The sequence below is a fragment of the Delphinus delphis genome, chromosome 7 (genome assembly GCF_949987515.2).
Source record: "Delphinus delphis chromosome 7, mDelDel1.2, whole genome shotgun sequence".
NCBI classification, from domain to species: Eukaryota; Metazoa; Chordata; class Mammalia; order Artiodactyla; family Delphinidae; genus Delphinus; species Delphinus delphis.
In genome coordinates this window covers 36,422,944-36,438,169 of record NC_082689.1, presented here as the reverse complement: position 1 = coordinate 36,438,169, position 15,226 = coordinate 36,422,944, and positions in this window count along the sequence as shown.

Genomic DNA, 15,226 nt, shown 5'->3' with positions numbered 1-15,226 from the left:
ATTGCTTCTCTTCCTTGAACCTGTGTCAGAATGCTCAAGGCAATACTGGTATATAACTATTTTACTCTCTCTTGCTAGAAGGTTTAAGCCAACAGGATTGCATTTATGAACTGCAGAAAGCCCTAAAAATATTATCAACCTCCTTTCCCAATTTCACAACCTCTAGAAGTGTACAGATACAGTGAGCATATCAAACAACCCAATATAAGTCTAAGCACTGAAGAAAAACAAAACATTGCTTGCAAACACTTAACAAGCATACAATAACTAGATGTCATATTACTTTATTTCCTGCCCTATAGTGTTCAGTTTGAGGAACATGATCTACAATATAATAAATGGAATATAATATGCTGTTTATTTTCCCACTGACAGCAAACAATTTTTATATTAAATGTTAGTATGTTCTTCATTACAATTTTTTGGAATATTTTACATTGCATATGTTCAGGGTTAAAGAATCCTTCAAAATAATTTTAATAACATTTCAGCTTCAGAGAACTCAAAACCAGAAGGTAGTAAAGATTTATAAGCACATGTAGAATTTCCCCTTAAATTGGGGCATGAGAACAGAGTACTCTCAAGAACATGTCTTTGGTGATCCAGTGTTTATTTCCTGTAGCTATTTAGAATGCTACAGTTTTGACTCCAGAACTTGTATATTACAATGTGCTTTTTCCAAAATGCCTCTTCTTTCAATACAACCAGACCTCATGTTACAATTCTGCATTTTCCTGTGAAGGTATATATAAATTGCAAATCTCTATTTAGCTGAGTCACGAACTGCAGTGACTTTTATTTTAACCACAGATATGCATTCTCACAGAAAAATATCTTCAACCACAACAGGTCATATAAATGATATTTAAGACTTCTTAAATGATTCAGGATGCATTCTGCCTTAATGCACAGTAAATATGTATTTACTGCTCTGATACTACTTGTGCAAAAATTTAAAAATCAAATGGATATGTCTTATCCACATTATTAAAAACATAGATATGTTCAAATCATTTAGTATCTGCCTGATTTTAATAATCATGCTGATTTCATATGGTTAGATCTTATGAAATATCTTTGTTCCTGGTATTCAACAGAATTAACCAGAAAAACCACCCAACAAACATCCAATTAAACTGTTGGTAATTCTGATCAGTTCCCGTACACAGAGGTAAAACTAATCTTTAAACATCTTTAAGTAGCTGTTGATTGACCTAACAGAATCATTTTAAAATAACTTACTTCACTTCTTCCTTAATTTTTCCTTAATTTCCTTAAAATGTGTTTAGTAAATAGTAACATACCAATCATTTGGAATCTCAATAACTGACTTAAAAAACCTCGTCAATATTTATTAGGAAGTAATAGCTAAAATCATGCATAATACTTATTGGAGATCATTCTACATTTTTTATATGTACGAAATTATTTAATCCCACAACCATATGCAGCAAGAACTATTATTATTCCCATTTTATAGGTGAGAAAACTGAGGCTCTCAGAGGTCAAGTAATTTGCCCAAGGCCGCATATGTAGTGAGTGATATAGCCAAGATTTTAACCCAAGCAGCTTGTCTCCAGAATCAATCATCTTAATTACTGCATTAACCTATAACCTGTAATCTTAAACTCTGGAGGAGGCAAACTAGTAGAGAAAGAGAGTAAACAAATTCTTCACTTAATGAGTGAGAAGAAGGCAGATTTTCTGCATAATGTCTAACAAGTCTAATTATTACTAGATATTGATCCATTCCCCCAAAAGAATATGGAACATTAACATCCTGACATAGGCAATTTCATTCTGCATTTAAAACAATCGAATGCAGTTTGGTCCTCAAAGAAAATTATTAAGAAAGACCACCTTGTTTTGCTATTTATGAAGTTAGTAGAGCATCAGTCTCTAATTCCACCTTCAACCTCTAACACACACATGCTTACACACATACGCACACACACGCACACATACACATTTCTGATCTATCTAGGTAGTTTGACGGTTCTGGAGACAGAAGGCAGCTGAGAAGAACAATATCCCTACTGTATAATGTGCTTCCCAGGTCTCTGTTTTCCTCGTAAAGACCATACGCAGGCGATATAATCTTCAGTAACTGACTGATGTGGCTTTGTGAGGTTTGGGAGGCAAAAAGACCAGGGTGAGAAGCCACCCCTTCCACTTACTCACTGGGTTACCACAAACAATTTATTTAATTTCCCTGAGCTTTAGTTCCCTTGTCTAAAAGATGAGAATGATAATATCTACCTCATAAAGTTATTGTATGTAGGCCCGCCCAGGACAAAAATACAAATAGAGGCCCACATACCATATGTCTAAATATTTAAAAGTTATAAATCAAGCCAACAAACTGTTAAATAAAATATGTTCTATCCTCCTACCCTGACAAATATACCTTCATAATGACAAAATCCAAAACAATATATGTAAAGCTATGATTTTTATAGGACCAAAAGTTGGCAAATATGAAAGACCAGGCCTTCTGTTGATGGGCCAGCAGTTTTGGGATGAGTAATAAAATAAAAATTTATATAATGCAAATTATGATCCATTTATTCCATAACACTTTTTTGCCTTCATTTCAGCAACATGATTATGTTGTTAAAAAAATCAAGATTTTTACATATTTTCTATTGACTATAATGATCTAAAGACTCTTTAAAATTACCTATAATTAAATTCAAAATATGTACAAAAAACCAAAAACCAAAAAATATACAAAATTTAAATATATCTTATCAGACTGTATAACTTAAAATAAATATAAAAATCAAAATAAATACTTCTCATATTTTTGAAAAAAGTTATTTCCTTCTAATATTTGCTTATCAAAATTAATAAGTACCAAACTTATAAATAAAAATTATTTAATAAAGATAAACACTTTTATTTGTTTTAAATATAAATAAGTTTTATTAAATATTTTAATAAACTTATTCATAAATTCCAGTGTTCAGTCCATCTAATTGCTAATATAAAGAATGACTATCATATTTATCATATGTTACATATATACACATACAAACAAGAGTAATATAGATTGTTTTTATAGCAAAATGTTTCCATATACAAGTGCTATAAAATCTGATGAGTACTGCTGTAACAACTAATCAGAACACGCAAAGGAGGGAAAAATGAAGCTCAGTACTTCTGGGAAACAATGCTTGTTATGCAAGAATCTTTGCACTTATGATATTAAAGGAAGAATTTGACTAACTAATCAGCTGGTCTTTTCTCTTACCAGAATCTTTCCGTTGCTTGAATCCTCACCATACTCCAAAGCAGTGTTCATCTCTGAGGTCAGCAATAGCACTTGACATATTTACACAGCATTTGGAAACACTATCCTTCATTTCAGAGTCACAGAGCAAGAGATGTGGAAAAGCATTGCTCTGGGGTCACGAGAGCAGATGTTTAAGGTTAAGGGCTATATATTGTCCATGCTGAGTGCCTATCCTTGAAAAACTCACTTGCCAACCTAATGTTGAAAGTGCCAAAGAATCAAAAAATGTATGTTTTGTTGTTGTTTCTGTTGTTGCACTTGTCATATGTGGGCTCCCTAAAACACAGGACTCAAAGCCTGGGCCCCTCTTGCCCAGGTCTAAGGGATGTCTGGGTTATATGGATTAAATATGCAGATACCAGAGCATATCAGGTATGTAGCAAGTATTCACTAGATGGTAGTCATTGTAATGATGAGTTTTGTCAAGTTTAAAGTGTTTACTCGGACTGAATACTGTATGTGTGTAATATTTTGTGAAACTTAATCAGACTATATCTTAAACATCCATAGTAGAATTAGGAGAAGCTTTTATTTCTATAATAATAATGATTAATTTTGAGATTTCCATTCATTCATTCTTTCATTAAACTAAAACTTACTAGGTACCTACTATATGCAAGGTGCTGTGTTTGGGATTCTGCTAATACAAAGATGTGGCCCCTGATCTGAACATGTTCACAATTTAGAGGAGTGGTTTTCAACCAGAGGCAGTATGGTTCTTCAGGGGACACTTGGCAATGTCTGAAGACATTATTGTTTGTCACAACTGGGGAGAGATTAGAGGATGCTACTGGCATCTAGTGGGTAGAGCCCTGGGATGCTGCTAATTTCCTGTAGTACACAGGTCAGCTCCCAATGCTGACAATAATGAATTATCTGGCTCAAAATATCAATAGTGCCAAGAATGAGAAACACTCGTCTAGTGTGAGAAATAAACTATGTGGTAAGATATAATAGATATGTACACAATGTGCATCTAAAATAAAGTTAAGGTAGCTCTAGGTTTCTCACTGAAGAGCTGTATTCAGTCTTTAACTTACTGGGTCTTCTTGGGCCTGTGTCTGAAGCATGATAGTTTCAGAGTATCATTCAGTCCATTTGAATAATCGTATCTGTAGGTGTGTTGGTAAAATAATGGCACTTCAAAGATGTTCATGTCCGAAACTCTACAGTCTGCAAATATATTATTTAATATGGCATTGGGGAATTAAGATTGCCAATCAGCTGACCTTAAAATAGGAAGATTATCCTGGTTTACCTGTGTGTCACAATGTAATCAAAAAGGTCCTGAAATGTGGAGGGGGAGGCAGAAGAGTCAGTGTCAGAGTGATGTTATGGGAGAAATACTAGACAGACATTATTGGTTTTAAAGATGGAAGGGGGCCATAAGTCAAAGAATGCAGGCAGCCTCAAGAAAGTGGAAAAGGTAAGAAAAAGGATTCTCCCCTCTAGCCTCTAGCAAAGAACTCAGCCCCACTGACACCTTGATTTTAGAAATAGTAAGATGCATTTCAGACTTCTGACTGCCAGAGCTGTTAAGATAATAAATTTGTGCTCTTTTGAGCCACTAAGTTTGTGGAACTTTGTTAGCAGCAAAAAACAAAAAAAACCAAAAACCCCACAGAATAAAAAACTGACCAAACAACAACAACAAAAAACTAATACAGAAAAACATCTATATATCAATAGAATTTGAGAGAATAGAACACCAGTTAGAACACCAGTTATAATAGAACACCAGTTATCATGTGGGATGTTATTCATTCATTTGGTTATTCATTAAATTGGAATTTGTTGAACCATCCTCCTCATTCTGCCAGCCTGGGTAATGTAAAAACTCTACTGACTGGTACCATTTGGTAGCAGAATGGCTAATTGCATATACCTAATCTATGGGAGGTCATGAAAAAGAGAATGAGCCTATGTGCTTCTTCTATCTCCCTGAACGGAGGAGACATGTGTTAGAGTTCTCACCACTCTGTTAACTGTCTGTATTACCTTGAATGAGTCTCATTACCTCTCTGGACATTGGTTTTCTCAGCTGTAAATTAGCTGGTTGGACTGGTCAGTGAGCTTCTTGAGGAAAAGACCCACTTCCTGACCATATCAGTGTCAATCACAGTAGCCAACACAAAGAAAGTATATAATATTTGTTGAATAAATAAACCATCTTTATGTGTCCATAGTCATCATGTTATCTCTTCCAAAAATACTGCAGTGGAGGGAGATCAAGCCTTGACATTTCTGAAAAAGAGCTAGTCTAGGAAATTTTAATTCCATGGTTTGCCACCAATCACCCACAAATACTCACTGTTTAAGTGACTCTCACAAGGAGTCAAAAAAAATCACAAGATTTTAGAAAGGTAAATGGAATTCTGCAACCCATTTTAAAGACATAAGAAAATGTAGATTTTTGCCTAGAAGTAAAAGGTAAACCCATTTTGATATGGATCTAATCCCTGACATATCGTTTTAATAGAGAAAGAGAAATATCAACTATGTCCCAACAGAGAAAAATCAGTTGGAAAACAAAATAAAGCAAAACAGAAACACTAAATTGTGGAAATATCCATTACAAATATTAACTCCTATTTTTTTCTATTTTTTTTAATCCTTCAATTAAATCCTAACTTATAATGAATGGTACAATTAAAACCCTTCAAAAAGCCTCCTTTGCTATTCAAACTCCAACTGAGCTTCTCTTTGAGTATTCTATATTAGGATCTGAGTTTTGAGGACTAAATATTTTGGCCATTAACTGTATTCTGTTTTCAAATTGCTCCAAATGCTCTGAATGAAAAATTTTAACTCCCTGATGCAGTTCTCTTTTCTTACATTTTTTACAAATTTCCTACAAAACTTTCCATAGCCCTAAGCACATGAAAAATACCTTTTGGTTTAAAGGGAATATTAGTTAAACTGAGCACAGAGGCTTCTCAATATTTTTATCAAATAGGCTTGGAGATTTGATTCCAATTCAGGTGAAACAGTAACAAATATTGAAAATTCAGAGAAAAATAAAATGTCTACAAATCCATTAGTCACTTTAAAGCAACCAAAACAAGTATCAGTGCAAACAGGATGAAAAAAAAGAAAGAAAGAAGAAAGGACCAAATTTCTAGTCTGTGTAAAGAGGAAAAGCCTGCTAAAAGGCATCCCCTGTAGATGAGTGTGTCAGATTTGGTGTCACTGTACAGGTCCCACTGCCCTTGGTCTACACAGATGTCATAGATGTAAGAGCTGATGAATAATCCTTTAAACAATAAAGAAAGGCCATTCAGAAGCACATGCTTTCTGTGTTAGGCATTGTACAATTGAAAGCTTCTCTTAAGAGAGCCCTGAAACTTGAAAATAAACATGACCTGCATGTATACTGAAATAGATCTTATTTTAAAACATTTTACAGCCTATGTTCACCAACTCTAACTGCCTTTTCTCCATAATACGTGCCCACATTCATATGGTATTGCTCTTAGGAATTTCAACTTGAATCCGGCATGAATTGGTAACTCTTCGTACTGTTAATCCAAATATCATCTAGAGACTGCAGTCATTAGCACTCCTGGTGCTAATGCTAACTCAGCAAATGCTAACTTGTTAGCTTAATGCTAACTCTGAGCCATGCTAACTTGTTTTTGAGAAGCAAAGAAGATGATCTCAATTTATTTCATCTCATTTTGGGATGGTAAGTAGGAAATCAAATATATCAAATCTTTTTACAATCTTTAACTCTTAAAGTAATTGTACTTAAAGTTTGAGGAATTTTCAAATCCAATAAATATATTTTAATCCATGGTTTCCAAATATTGCCCTAAGTCTTTAATTCCTAGCTAAAATGAGAAAGAGAATGCATTTTATATCCTCTAAATTTCATAAAAAATGACAGTTTGCCTTCCCCCTTTATTTCCATTCATTCCTAAAAGTCTTCAAAGTATATTTGGTACTCTGGTTGATTTGGTACACATTTAATGTTTTTACAAAAATTACTTTGTAAAATTCTGCCAAGTTCATAAAACAATGGCAAATTAAGCATAACGTTGCAATGCAACAAAGTTACATAAAAATCAGTGAGCCACTAAGTATCTAGTATTTACTCAGTAATGCTTGAAAGTGTTTAGAAATAATTATTATTGTCTTATATTCTTACCTGGTTTTAACATTTTTAATGTACCTGCAACCATCTTCCAAACATATTATAGAAGAATAATCTGCTAAAATATTAATTTTTGTCCTGTTCTCTTTATTGTATGTAACTCAACTCACTAAAAACAATTTTTCCCTTATCCTCCATCCTGGAAGAATAATCAAGCTTTCATTTCCTATATTCCTAAGATTTCCTGGTCCCAAGGGAATTAGGTTTCCAAAGTGAAGAGATCCAAACTGTCTAAAAGGTGAGAGATCCAAGGTTTGAGGGAGGAGGATTTGCCCAAATATAGAGAGCAGGAATGTGATATTTTTTTCATTTCAAGAGACATACAGCAAATTCACACCTTCACAATAAGATATTCACTTCCACCTCAATGCACATTTACAACCACAACTCTATTTCTAGGAAACAGTCCATTATTTTCTCTAAGATAATTAAGTGATTCTGACTATACAAATGCTCAAACTCACTGTACTCAAGGTTTCTCTGCCTTGGTCCTGATTGCAATTAATGGCTCAGGTTATGCCTTCTAAAATAAGTTCACTAACTTCAGTATTATTTTACAAGGAGAAATTATTTTCTGATAAATTTATTTTTTATTACCTAACTTTTAAATAGATATACAGAGGCAGTAGCCTTCTTACAACCTCTATCCACAATATAAATATCTTATTTTCTTCCTGGGATGAATACTCAAAAACAAAGAACAGGAATGAAATACATTCAGGTTTTTAGAAATCTCCTACATGGGTGGGATTTCTTATAAGAAAGACAATTTTTTCAGTGGGCATATTTCCTAGCATAAGACAATATTCCATAAAGCAAAATGGTACATGACAGCCCAAAGGAAAAAAAAATATTTACTTGGAAAACCACAAATTAGTATTAATCATCTACCTCCTAGGTAAAGTATGTCATTCAGGAAGAATTTAATGAGGACAAACGTCGGGTGCTGAGAAATGCCCTTTGACAAATATCTACACAACAAACGTCTTTTGTGCTATCCTAATTTTTTCCCCTAACTTTTCCTTATTTCCAAATAATGACCAATAACTGCCCTTGTTTTCCAGTGTTGAAACTGGATTAACTGATTCAACTGAATCAATTTTTACAAATAAATATATTTTTATTGTCTTCATTATTTCAAGAAAGAAGTCCAAATTTCCCTTCTATTTCTCAATTATCTAAACTGCATCAGTAAAGGCTGGCCTTTGCTAAATATAAATAGACCCAAATATACAGTTAAGGAATTTTGTTAAACAAAGGCCGTTTATTTTTTAGATTTGAGGCAGCTTCTACTTAAAAGCTAAAGACCATATCAGCAAAACCAAAGTAATATGGCATTACTTTCCTTCCCAAATGGATCTAATTTATAAATTTATATGACTTTCCTCATAGCTCACAAACTTTTTAGACAAAATCTGTACCACAAATTCTCTCTGAAATAAAGGACAGCACGTGATGATTTATCATATCTCCTCAGGCTACAATGTGTGGGTTTTACATGTTATATGATGTTCTTAGCTTAAGTAAAATATGTACACTGATTGAACACACTATCTGAACTCCTCATACAACCTTATCAATTCACCACAAGTTATGTATTTTTAAAGAGAGTCATTTTATTTTTTAAGAATGTAGGAATTTTAAGGTTAAGAATGCCAAAAGACAAAGTTAAATATTCATTCAAACCATACTTTTTCCATGTCTCCACTCCACTCCAAAGTACATTCTCGGAGTACCCATTCTGAGAATTGCATAGTGCCTAAGTGCTTAGAGGTTTTTAATTCTAGGAAAACAAGTTGCTAACCTCACTGGTGTATGGTTTTAAATCGTCACCTTATGTATTAATTTACTGCATTAAATTCACACAAGAGGGATGTATGATGTGATGTGAAATATAGAATTTAAAATTTAAAAGTTCCTCATTTATGTACATAAAATCATAAGCAATGTTTAACAAACAAAGGGGAGTTCATGTACTTAATTAAATTGACAGTCAAAAGCTTTATATATTGAGGTTGTCATTATATCTTTTTTATTTTAAAAGATATTCTTCCAGCAATAAATTCTAGTATCCTTTAGCACTACTTCACCCTTTTCAATAAGTGAAGTCTATGAAGAAATCTGAAGGATCTATTTGTTGCTAAATATTACAGAGACATTCTATTTAGCAAAATATCCATTATATTCATGCTTTGCATCCAAGACTGCTTACTTGAATCCTCTCTGCATTGAGAAGTGAACAGCACTTGTTATCTCTTCATCTATAGTGGGTGTTTAACAGTAGGAGTTCATCACTACCCAATTGTGTTAGCCTTTATTCACTCTCCTCTGCAGGTATAGCTATCATCAGCAGAAAGTAGTGGATGGTGGGGAGAAGGGGAATCAGATTTTCGGTGACATTTATTCCCTAAAAATAAAAATATTAATAAGAAAAACAATGCTTACATATACTGTATATTCAGGAAATTGTTCAGTTTCCTTACTTGGTAGGGGGCTTTCTCTTTGCCTTCAAGAAAAGGATGAGAGACAGAAGTTTACTATGTGATATGACATCACAAAAAAGAGAGAGAGCGAGAAATAGAAGCTTTGGGTATTCTAGTTATTCCTAGAAACAAACAAATAATTTTGAATATATTCTAACTCAATAGCCAAATCTTCCAACACTAGAGATATGAGGCCAGAACAAAACAAAACTACCATTTAGTCAAATCAATATTAAGAAATATTAAGATTCCAAAACCACTCAGCTTTACTTATAGGATGTGTAACATGTAAACATAAGAAAATATTTTAACATTATTTCACCTTTTATCTTTTAAATCATGTATTTCATATAGAACCATTTGGATTGATCTTTATTAAACAAAGTTATTTTTAACTTTAAATGGAAAGTAGATTTTAAGAAGAGAACTATCCTGTAATCTCACTGTGAAATTGTGAAAAACCCTAAGTCACATTGGTCATAATCAGAATTGATAAAAATAGAAAATATTTTTCCTGGATCCAAGCTTGTACTGTTATAGCCTTCATTTTTTTATATTAAACTTTTATATAAAAAGTTCCCAGATTGGATTCCCATTTAAGATATTGGGATCTTGGGGAGTAGAAAAGTAGAGGTTATAATCAAATAATGCCAGATTTTGAGGACCCAGGAGATAGAAAAATCTACAGTTTGAAGAGGACAAATAAACAAACAAACAAAAAAAACAAGAGATCAGCAATAAAACAGGTTGTTTTTAAAAATACATGATTAGAAGAAGCTGTAACCACACACCTATGGTCAATTAATCTTCAGCAAAGGAGGCAAGAATATAAAATGGAAAAAAGACAGTCTCTTGAGCAAGTGGTGTTCAGAAAGTTAGACAGCTGCATGTAAATCAATGAAGTCAGAACACACCCTCACACCATGCACAAAAATAAACTCAAAATGGCTTAAAGATTTAAACATAAGACATGACACCATAAAACTCCTAGAAGAGATCATAGGCAAAACATTCTCTGACATAAGTCATACTAGTGTTTTCTTAGGTCAGTCTCCCAAGGCAATAGAAATAAAAAAATAATAATAAACAAATGGGACTCAATCAAATTTACAAGCTTTTGCACAGCAAAGGAAGCCATAAACAAAACAAAAAGACAATGTATGGAACGGGAGAAAATATTTGCAAATGATGGGACAGACAAAGCTTAATTTCCAAAAAATACAAAGAGCTCATACAGCTCAACAACAAAAAACCAAAACACCCAATTGAAAAATGGGCAGAAGACCAAAATAGACACTTCTTCAAAGAAGACATACAGATGGCCATTAGGTACATGTAAACATTCTCAACATTGCTAATTATTAAAGAAATGCAAATCAAAACTACAGTGAGGTACCACCTCACACTGGTCAGAATGGCCATCATTAAAAAGTCTACAAATAACAAATGCTGGAGAGGGTGTGGAGAAAAGGGAACCCTCCTACACTGTTGGTGGGAATATAAATTGGTGCAGCCATTATGGAAGACAGTATGGAGATTCCTCAAAAACCTAAAAATAGAGTTGCCATATGATCCAGCAGTCCCACTTCTGGGCATATATCCACACAAAACTATAATTCAAAAAGATACATGCACCGCTATGTTCATAGCAGCACTATTTACAATAGGTAAGACATGGAAACAACCTAAATGCCCATCAACATGAATGGATAAAGAAGATGTGGTATATACATATAATGGAACACTACTCAGCCATTAACAAGAAAGAAATAATGCCATTTGCAGCAACATGGATGGACCTAGAGATTATCACACTAAGTGAAGTAAGTCAGAAATAGAAAGATAAATACCATATGATAGCACTTATATGTGGAATCTAAAATATGACAAAAATGAACTTATCTACAAAACAGAAACAGACTCACAGACATAGTGAACAGACTTGTGGTTGCCAAGGCGGGGGGGAGGGGACTAAGGGATTGGGGATTTGGGATTAGCAGATGTAAACTATTATATATAGAATTGATAAACAATAAAGTCCTACTGTATAGCACAGGGAACTATATTCAACATCCTGTGATAAGCCATAATGGAAAAGAATATGAAAAAGAATGTATATATATTTATAACTGAATCACTTTGCTGTATAGTAGAAATTAACACAACATTGTAAATCAACTATACTTCAATAAAATTTTAAAAATTAAAAAGAAAAAGTCAAAGGTAGCATCAATGGAATAAATAAATAAATAGAGAGCATGATAAGGCCTATGCAACTGAACTAAAATCAAAGGAAAGTTGTAGTTGACAGCAGCGTCATTTTTCTGCTTCCTCTTTCCATATTTTGGTTCTACTATTTTCTGCACCTTACACAATGTATCCATTCCAGCCAAACAGAAGGAGAAGAGAACATGGAGGGTTGTGCACAGTAGTTTAAAATGGTGCACATTACTTTCATCCACATTCCATTGGCCAGAAATTAGTCACATGGTCACATCAAACTGCAAGGGAACCTGGGATGTGTTGCTAGTTCCATGCCCCAAATGAAGAGAATATAGGTTTTGATAAATGCAAAACAGCTTCTTCCACAGGTCTATATTAAGAACAGCTAAGCCAGTCACACCTCTCCCCTACTCATTACCAAACAGTTTGAATGTCTTTTACTCTATGATATAATCCAATAAATACCTTCTAAATATAAACCATTTGCCTGAGAGGAAACAATGTTCTAATGATATAAGAGCAAATGAAGGTAAAGCCAAGAGATATTAATAGGAAAAGACAGAAAGGAAAACTAGCTTCGCCCAGAAGAGAAATACTCCAAATAGAGCTGAGCTCATCTTAGCAGGCAAGAAGGGGAGGAGGGCGGGGGTAGTTTGGTGCTTGCTTCTCTCCCTCACGTATATCCTAAAAGTTAAACCTTTCTATTTACACATTCTTCTCACACAACTTCATAAAAACACTTAACTAATTTTAGATAGGCAAACAGATAGCTATAGATTGATAGATAGATAGATACGCAGGCAGACAGGCATAATTTGGGGATACTCTATATCTCAATTCTCCAAATTGCTTTGGAGATTTTCCTTCTTGTGAGTCTAGGTGGAAGTTAAAATTTGAAGATGAAAATTTATAAAACTCAATTTTTAAAACTCTTTATATCTATGAGGTAGTTGCAGTATGACCAGATGTCCAAGCAGAATAGCAGTGTTGAGAACAGCAGTATCTAGCATCCTGTGGCAGAAGTGCTCTGAGTGAGCTCTGCTGAGTGATTTTTTTTTGTTTTTCCTGAATATGTCACTGAAGCTAATTTTCTGCTCTCCTAGTATTTATATGAGCTTTCTAGCACCTTTTAATAAACTTCATTTTAACATATATTAGCCAGAGTCAATTTCTATCTTGTAACTAAGAGCATCAATACAAAAATTGCTTGTAGATGTAGTTGTAAGTACAAACATTGAGATATTATCTGGGGTGGGAAGGACAAGATGTGATTGGTAGATGGAAATCTCGGACTGGTTATCTAGCCAAATTTGGATAAAGTGAAAAGTGCCAAATATTAAGAGATGAGACTCTGTTACAGATGGCATGAAGCTGTAAAACTTTTAGTATATTATCATCTGTGCAAAACTTTGGAGGGAACAAGGCCCACTGCCATAGAATAGCAGATACAGGCTGGAGAATCCAATGACTGGAATAAGGTGGTCACTAATAGTACTGATAGCATAACATATAATATGAGTGATAATACTGAAGTTTTAAATTATCAGCTTAAGGTAAGGAGTAAAACTAGAGACTCTGTGTTAAAAGAATCTCTTATTTGCTGTAGCTGAAAGTTGAAATGAAGGAAAAGAAACATAAAACTTGGTCAAATAGATTACTTAATTAAAAGCCTTGACCAGGCTCTTCTATGAAAGTAAGGACATCAGTCAAGAAAAAGTGGAATGCTAAAAATTAAAATGGGGATATATTGAAGGGTTCACAAGACTCAGACTAAATTCACATGCCCAACCTCACTATGCCTCCCTAGCCAGTTGAAGCAGTTCCTCATCTCCTGCCTATAGAAGCACTTTCTGCATTATTTAAGTTATATATTAACTTTAGTCTGGGAGAGTTGTTTTGTGCAGGGATGTCATTTTTATTATATTTATTTCCACTCTTTTTAAGAATATTTTCATATTCCTTAATGTCTTCAAATCTTTAACTATAGTGAGATACTCGTACACATAGTGGCCAAATGCAAAGGCAGACCTCGAATAAAAAAGGCTTGCACACCAAATTAATTGCAAGATTTTGCTAATTTATATCAATAATATAATGAATTTGGGAGAGGGAGGGAGGACCAAAGGAGAAAATGAAGTAATTTTAGATAGTGCTGAAAATATCACTATATTATATATAAATATATTTTTATATCTATGTAAATATGTAAAGAAAGAAATATGTAAACAATTAATATAAAAGTTTCTGATTTCAGTGTGCTAGCTGAAGCAGCTGGGAGTGATTGTAACTGTCTGCTTGCTTGGTTGACTGAAATACGGACTCAACGGTGGCCCATACTAAATGAAGTTGAAATGGCAGAAATTTCTTCATATCATATAGAGAAAGCAATCCCAAGACACAGAAAATAAAAATTTTGGAGTTTATTTATCAAGTGTGCTCCTCTTATGCATCCCTTAACCAAGTTCCCCAAGGGCCCATCAAGGGTTTGAGAAAACCATTAGTCAAAGGAGTGTCAATATCTCTGTGAAAACTCTAATGGGTGTACTCCGGGTGCCAGTAAAAGAAAATGCAGTAGAAATGGTTTTCCATGATTTCAGTGGTATACCAGAATCCAGTTTGGCAGAGATCAATTAGCAATACATAACTTCCTGAAGCAAAATGGACATGATTGCTATCCATAATGTACTAGACCACAAAGACAGTGTGGTAGTCAGAATAATGTGAAACTTCAGAATCTGAACCAAGAGGTATTTGGTATGGAGTGACTAGGTCTAAAAGAGATGGGCAACCCACTAATGATCTATTTGACGTGTACAACTGAGTAAACTTTATTTCTGGGGGACAGACAAGTGACCTTGGCTGCTACAATGTAAAGTCATATTAAATCTCTATTCTAATTCCCATACTTAAGTGAATTCATAAACTCATAGACTCTTAAAGCAGAAGCCAAAGATCCCTCAGGAAGTACCTCCTTACTTTCTCCAAGAGTACCTGTAACCAATTACAAGGATAGCTATACTTATAAATGGTAAATATCTAAATATTTAGGGATTATTCAGCATTAGCTACAAA